Source organism: Canis lupus, chromosome 6 (genome assembly GCF_011100685.1).
Source record: "Canis lupus familiaris isolate Mischka breed German Shepherd chromosome 6, alternate assembly UU_Cfam_GSD_1.0, whole genome shotgun sequence".
In the NCBI taxonomy this organism is placed as follows: domain Eukaryota; kingdom Metazoa; phylum Chordata; class Mammalia; order Carnivora; family Canidae; genus Canis; species Canis lupus.
The window spans coordinates 54,249,372-54,257,647 of NC_049227.1; the positions used below are offsets into that span (position 1 = coordinate 54,249,372).

The window sequence follows — 8,276 nt, forward strand, 5'->3', positions numbered from 1 at the left end:
AAATTTAGAATGTAGGGCTTCATTCTGACTTGCTTAGACTGTCCACTTTTAAAAAATATTTGTGAAACAAGGGCAGAGTTCATATATTACAATATTTTACAAGACACAAAGTGTTAAGAATTGGTGCAAACTTTTTTTTATAAGAGTTTATTTCTTTGACAGAGAGAGAAAGCACAAGCAGGGGGAGTGATGGGCAGAGGGAGAAGGAGAAGCAGGCTCCCCGCTGAGCAGAGAGCCTGATGCTTCAGGGCTCCATCCCCAGGCACTGGGATCATGACCTGAGCAGAAGACAGATACTTAACCAACTGAACCACCCAAGTGCCCCTGGTACACAAACTTTTCGTAAAGCTTTTTGTTAATATGTGTCAAGAGCCTGAAGTTACTCCAGGAAGTTCTATCCTGAGTAAAGAAAGTAATCATAAATATGGAAAAGGCTTTATATACAAAGATGTTCAACATGGGATTATTTAAAGTAGTTAAAATGGTATAATCTAAATTCTCCAAAATTGAGGACTAGATATGCAAATTAGAATAAATTCCAAGTATGGTATTTTATGATGTATATGAAGATTTATGATGATATGGTATATAATTTGGGAACACACGTAGCTGCCAATAACAGAAAAACCTGACCAACAGTAGCTTTAGCCAAAAGAGATTTGTTCTTCTTACATAACAAGAGGCCAGGGGGCCAGTGGTTGCTATTTTTAGCACAGCTGCTCAGTGAGAACATCAGAACTCTGGCTCTTTCGGGTGGCTCAGTGTGTCACTGACAAGCCTTGGCTTTTTATTCTTGTGCTCATCCCCTCATAGTAGGAAGATGACTTCTGTGGCTTCAGGTGACCACATCTGTTTTCAGGGCAGGGACAAGGGGAAAATGGTGGTATCAGAAATGTCTCCTCTTGTGCTTGTCTCTTTTGCCAGAAGTGAAACATCTTTCCCAAAAGACCCCACTCGTGTCCCACGGTCCAGCGCTCTTTCTCACGGCCACCACTAGCTTTCAGGGAGATTGAGCAAGTGGTTATCGACCTTGCGTCTTCTCTAGCAGAAGCAAGAATGGCCAAAGGAAGGAGTCAATTAATAGTGTGCAGGGGAGAGACTGAAGCTGGGTGGGAGGGAGGTTGCAGCATGAGAAAGAGGTGGAAGCAGCCACATTGAACATGGCAGTGTGTTGGGGGAGGAGAACTTTCCAATCTTGTCCCAGCCTCAGGATCGATGTTCGATTTCTCCCAAGGCTGGGGACTAGAGAGTAGGCTACACGCAAGCTGGACAGTGAAGCTGATGGAAAGCTGTTTCTGTGCCAAGAGGGTTCTTTATTTTTCAGCTAAATATCTCGCTGTATTGAATCTCCCTGATCTAAGGCATCCTGGAAGTGTGACGTGGTGTAACTCGGTGGTTAGGACCAGGCATTGGAATCTGGCAGGAGGAACAAATCTCATCTCAGCCGTGTGACCATGGGCAAGCTACGTACCTTCTCTGGTCTTCAGTTTCCTCATCTTTAAAGTGAAAAAATAGCAACAACATAATTATTAATGTTGTTATTATGAGTCATTACAGTAATAACTGCCTTACTCTTTTATTCTGGGAATAAACATGATCAGGAATGTAAAACACATACCCACGTATCATAACAAGCCAGCTCATCTTATTTGAGATATATATTAATTTCTCCGATGACAGAAAACAAGTAAGAGAGCAGACTTAGCAGAAGCATATTAGCCAAGAATGATAATAATAGCTAACACTGTTGAGACTATGTTGGGAAGTGTTTTACCTGTGTCACCTCGCTGAATTCCCACCACAAGTGGCGTGGTGGTCCATTGTCAGGACAATGTAGGTCATGCTGTGGTAGAAATCACTCCCAGATCTCAGTGGCTTCGTAACTACAGAACTACAGGTTCTACAGGTTTAAATAAAATACAGGTTTATTTCTTACTCACACGAGGTCACTTGATGGGTAGGAGCCACTGGCAGCAGCACTCCACGCTGCTTTGACTGTTTGGGAACATGCAACCATGGTCCCTGAGGCAGGCCACACTAACCATGTTTCTAGCTTCTGTAAACTTGGTATCTTAACACCTGCCCTACAGGCATATGCTGGACATGCCTTGTTCTGGGCAACCCAGTGATATGCCTGAGTCACATTGCTTTGGCCTCCTGTCTCTCTTGTCACCCTCTCCTTGGGAAGAGTCCTCCTTCCGAGGACGCATTCTCATTTAAAAACCAACTAAATAACACCACAACCACCTCTGCTGTCTGGGCTCTCACACCCAGGACCACTATCCACTTGCCCTAATCACTCCAAGGCTAGGAGCCAGACAACAAAGGACAGCTCCTATGCCCTAGGATCTGCTGAAATAATTCAGACCAGCCCACAGTAGGCCCGCCTTTGCTGCCTTGCTCATTCCTTCCTATAGGAACCACAAAAAAGGTTCTTGTCCATAATCCTTCCTCTCCCTCTGCCCTGTGATGCACCCTGGGGCTTCCTGTGTGATCCTGTATGACACGACATATGCCTCTTTCTCCTGGAAACTGGAAATAGTAAATTTCCTTTACTACAAGTGATCCTTTCCTTATCTGCTGGCCTTAGTCTATCTCAAATTTTCTGTTAATACACTATATTTTAAAACACAGGGGAAGAAAAAACATGACAAAACATACCTCAGCCCTTGAATGCTTCCATCCAGACAAGTTCACGTCCATCTGTACCACGATGAGGAGGTATAGTCCTTCCTTGTGCGCCCAGAAGGAAAGGGAACCGGAACGATTGTGAACAGTGCTTACGTCTACCACAGGTGCATTTGTAGTCAACTTCAGAATAACAGACGATGAGATCTTACACAAAGAGGGGCGGGGATGGAAACAGGTGTACATCTGACACTCATGTATGTGGGCCAATGGGCAAGTTAGCTGGGCACTTATCATTTAGCCCTTTTGCTCATTTTTACTAAGAGTTTATCTTCGTACCGAAGAAGCCTACCAAATTCAGATTCTCTGTGACCCATTTAACACATTTTTATCATGCTGTCAAAAAAAAATTTGGTATCTTTCCCTTTTCAAACTCCGAGGAACCTAATAGTCTTCCACGAGGTTTCAAAAATAATTGCCAGCTGGCTTGCACTCCCTCCATTCTCTCCTTTTGTGCTCTGCAGCGATTTTCCTACCCTGGGCATTCTGAGATGCATTGCTTCTCCGTGCTCTTTCCTCATTGCCTATTATTACCGGAAGTATTCTTCTTGCTATTACTTTTGTCACCAAGCCTGCTCCTAAGACAGGCCAAGCCTTCTGTCCTTTTTCTGTAATTTCCTATTTGCTCTTTTTCCCTGTTAAGAAGCCAGTCCACATTTTCTTTTTGTCATCCTTTTTTTCTCTTTGCCAAATACCTTCAAAATGCTATTTTTCTCTGCTGTAACTGTTCCCCTTTGCTAACAGCGTCTATTCTCTGGGCCCACCTCCACCCACTTGTCTACACTTGTTTCGATTCCTTCTTTGCCATAGTCATTTCTCATACAGGACTTTTCCATGGACCACTTCCCATTCTGATGTCTTTTAAAACATCACCCCTGTCTTTACTTATGTTCCTGTTAGGAATTATTATAGCATTAAGTCATTAAAATCTGTATCACTTAGCTGTGTCATTTTACTGCCACCCTGTCAGAGACCTTTGGCTATAACAATATAATGGAAAATTACTCTCATGCATACAGTGAAAAAGAGAGGGGCAAAGTGACAGGAAGAGAAAACAGAAACTGAACATAAAAGTAAATTACAAAGGGCCTGCACAAAGCGAATGGAAGAATGAAACCATCAATCAATGAATTTTTTCAATGTAGATGGTCAATTCAAATCATTCTGGTAGGGAAAAAAAACAGGCAGGCTGGCAGGCAGACAGGCGGGCAAAAACTATCCAGCACCTCATCCCTCTTAATGTCATTTTCTTCCTAAATTATTTCTCAATTTATCCTTGGTTTATTCATTTGTTTAATACATATTTACTGTGTACTGACTGTGTTCCGGGTGTAAATGAGACATACTCTCCATCTGCACATACCCCAGAAACTGTGGGGTTTGGTCTGGGCTCTAGCTCTTGTGGATATATGTACAAAGAGGTTCAGAATTTTATTCAACTGAAACTTCCAAAAATGATTGTCACGAGATCTGCCAGATTGCAAAATTGCATTTCTCAGTGGGCTCCAGATGCTTTCATAACAAATAAGAATGTCTAGGTTGGGGGTCACAGGGAATAAGGCTTCTGGTCCCTCAGTCCCTCCCACAGCCCAGCCAAGACAGCCACGGTACAAGACCTCACTGTGCTCCCTTCAGCAGTGGAAGGGGAATGGTTCAGCCCACTATATGGGAATTGTGGAAGACTTTCAGAGAGAGTGACAGGAGGAAAAGAGAGAGGCCTGTAGAGTAGCAGCTGCAATGGATGTAAAATGGGCTAAGGAAGAAAGCAGTGGAGACAAAAGGTGACCTTAACCATTTATTAAGAATACACTTTTGGGGCGCCTAGGTGGTGCAGTTGGTTGAGTGTCTGGCTCTTAGTTTCAGCTTAGGTCATGATCTTGGGGTCCTGAGATCCAGCCCCACATTGGCTCTGTACTCAGTGGGGAATCTGCTTTGGACTCCCTCTCCGTCCCTCCCTCCCCTCCCTCCTGCATGTGCACATGCTTTCTCTCTCTCAAATAAATAAATAAAATCTTTGAAAAAAATACTTTCTTCTTTGTCATTTCCTGGGAAAGACTGAAAAGATTTGAAATATATATAATTACTTCTGATTTCTGGGTTGTGTTTCTTTTTTTGGGGGCGGGAGTGTGTTTTTTTGTATGAGACAACATACACAGATTGGACCACATGGGGTTCCAGAATTTATTTGGATTACATTTGGATAACCTATATGGCTTTAAGCAAGTCACTCACCACACTTAGAAAAAAATGTCTAACCTGGAGAAATAGACGATGAGATGACAGATGAAAGCTCTGAAAAGTGATCATTTAATCCGCAGATAGTGAAGGGGAACTGGAGGCTGATATTATAGCTCGCATAGGTAGTTCTTTGACAGGGCTGAGATGTTCACTGGCCAGCCTCCCTTCAGATTGCCTGGTGTCTGTGCCGGGTAGTGTATGAAACATGTTTAATACCACCCTGGCCTCAGATGATTCTCACATACAGTTACCTGAGTAAGGGGAACTGTTCAGGTAGCTATCTAACCCTAGAGGTAAGGATTGTGGTGGGAAAACCATCTAAACAGAACCTCTTATATAATCATCACAGTGAGACTGATTCTGCAGGGAGTGCTACATCTAACACAATGGTCATTTTGATTAGTGTGGTTATCATCTCTGGAAGTCACTGGGACTTCAGGTGTATGGCAAGAGAGCTCACAGAACAGGCATTTGTTCGGAATAACTAGATGAAGTTATGTCTGGATGTGCGGACACAGTCTCCAGTGGATGGTCTCCTCAATCCTTTACTCTGACACCCCAGTGGTGGAGAATTGAGTCGAGGTACTGAAGTGGGACCCACAGCATGACACCGGTATAAGTCTGACAGGCCAACAGACAGGGCTGAACTGAAAGCTATTTGTGCCCTTAGCATCAAAATGTGCCAAGCAAGGGTCAGTAACAAACTAAGTGGCAGTGTTAGCCTTTCTCATAGGAGGGCAGTATGATTTTTCATTCCTGTTCTCCTAGGTCATTGAGAGCAGAATATTTACCTGCCAGGGCCCTTCCCCAACTTGCCTCTGTGTCTGGTGCTCTCAATGTTTGCTTTGTGAAGAAACTGCCTAGGTGGCTCATGAACCACGCTACCCAGGCTGAAAAGCCACTGTAGAGAAAAGAGATGGATTTTACCCCCAACTGAAGACAACATCTTGCTTTCAAGTTGATATTAAACTTCAAATTGTCCAGAGAGGCTTGAAGGCAAGTGCTTCCAGACCCCCACTGGTGCCTTAAGTGGCCAGATGAGAACTCCTCTAAGGCACTCTCAAGACCAAAGTGATCTTGGCTGCTTGAAGCAGAGATACACACACAGCTCTTATCATGGAACCAGGTCATTCACGTATCCCACCATTCTGATTCCCAACCCAGCAAAGGGGTTTCAGAGATCAAGGAACCGATCTCTCTCAGGATGTCGCAGTCAGGCTGGTGTTACTGCCACCTGCTTACAGGAGCACAACAGCCTGTAGGAACGAAAATCCCTGGGGAATGATATCTTAGAACTAGGGACTGGGGCACTCTCTCCAATTGTCACAAATCAGAGCAAACAAATTGGCTCAATAAATGGCCAGAAAGTATCTGCCAGATTCAATTATTCATTTATCCAACTCATTCATTTATTCAACAAATATTTATAAAGCCAGATACTCGCTAAGTGCTTGGGATGCACCAGTGAACAAAACAAACAGCAAGCGTAGTAACAGTAAGCACCATAAACATTAATTTTATAGTATGGTAAAAGTCCTAAGTACTATGCAAGGGAAAAAGCAGAGTAATACAAGATAGTGTGATTAGGAGAGCTGGCTGCAGTATTAAATCAAAATAAATCAGGAAGGTTAAATTGGGAATAGGAAAGAAGGTGAGATTGTGCTCTAAGCATCTCTCTTCCAAACCACCGGGGACAGTGGCTGTTTCCCCAGCATCTCTTCATTTTCCTCTCAGTAACTTTCCCAGGTTTTACATTGATGCCCATACCTCTGCCATCCAGCCCTTCTGGCCCAGAAAGGCAACACATGCCTCAGACCTAAGGACAATCAATGTAACTCTCTGTCCTGCCCAGTTATTGACTCAAGGGCGTGTCCTTGACTCAATCAGAACTATAAATCTAAAGGAGCTATTTTGTAGGTGGATCCTAAAAAAGATGACCTCATTTCCTGGCTCTTGTATGGCATCAGGCCATACCTGATGTAATCTGGGTAACTGCCCTAGGCATTTAGCAGTGAAGCAGCCAGGCTAAGGACTCTATCAGCACACAGAGGTCAGAGTTAAGAAAAATCCCAGAGGGCCAGACCTGGGGCCCAGATCAAATCATACCTCTGGACACTTTGTTAGCATAAGTCAACGAATCCATTTCCAACACAGACCAATTGAAGTTAAGTTTTTTGTTACTTGCAACCCAAAGCATCTTAGCTAATAAACCAGACAAGAGGCTGCTATGGACTGGAGACCCACCTCACGAACACATGTGAAATGTCTTGTTCCGGGTTTCCTATTCTAAATTTAACCTCTCTTTATTAAAGTCACAATTCATAGACAAAAATCAACATTTTTTATGAGTCACAGAGAAACGACTTCTTAAATCAGTAAAAGAGATACTTCCAGAAAACTAAAAATAGTAGAATATGTTGCATTAGAAATGAAAGGTGCAGATGTTAAGGCAGGCTCAGGAGGATCAATTCTAAGGTAATTTAGGGGAAGGAAATGACAGACGCTCTCGACCTCCAGCATAGTAAATTGTTTCTTGATTCCCTCTTAATGAAAATATCGCACATTCTCATTTCTTGTCTGCAATATAGTCAATGGATTTTTTTTTTGGCCCTCTTTTTTTGCTTTTACTTTTTGCATAGATTTAGTATTTTTGTTTTTAATAAAAGTGGAGGTGTTTCTGAGAATTTCTATTGCAACAGCAGGGCTTGAACTTCAGGACAGCTGAAAGGAAGAGTGTGTGCTGTTTCCATGGAAACCATAGCAGTATAATGTCAGGTACTAAGAGACATCAAGAATGAAGGGATAAAATCCCTGCATCATTTTAATAAACACGTCCTACTTACCGCTATTTAACCACAGCCTGCATACATATGCTCTGTCTCTTAATAGCCACTCTTCATAAATTTCTTTTGACCACATCTAACCTTTCTAAGTTGGTCTTGATTATGCTGCTAAGTAAATAAAGATGAAAAGAATGCCCTTCATTAGAGTATTATAAATGCTTTATTATTCTGAAAACTCATTAGCCACATATATGTTTTAATTAGAAAATAGTACTACGAGGACTCAATAATAAGGGTTAACGGAAACCCACAAAGACAAACAGGTAAATTAAACAGGGCTGACATTTTGTCCTTAGTTCCTCATCTTATATTACACACCCTGTTCTGGGTTATTTGCAGTAGAAAAAAATAAATAAACGAAACAGTTCTTACCCCAACCCCCTCTCTTATTGATGCCTCCCTCGAGTTTATGTTCCAAAAGTATCCTGTCTGGCAGTGAGAAAACTACCTCCAAGCCTCCAGTCTCCCAAGTATGAAGGGATGAAGCCAAATACTTGTGAGCCCGAC

The 8,276-nt window shown here is 42.6% G+C and overlaps 1 long non-coding RNA gene across 1 annotated transcript; it reads right to left on the bottom strand.

Moving 5' to 3' along the window:
• Window positions 1–255: 255 nt before the first annotated feature.
• On the bottom strand, window positions 256–3,143 carry LOC119872357. Its single transcript, XR_005360422.1, has 3 exons — window positions 2,662–3,143; window positions 1,775–1,900; window positions 256–1,496 (listed from the first exon to the last, which is right to left on the bottom strand). It is a non-coding gene; the product is annotated as an uncharacterized LOC119872357 (long non-coding RNA).
• Window positions 3,144–8,276: the final 5,133 nt, after the last annotated feature.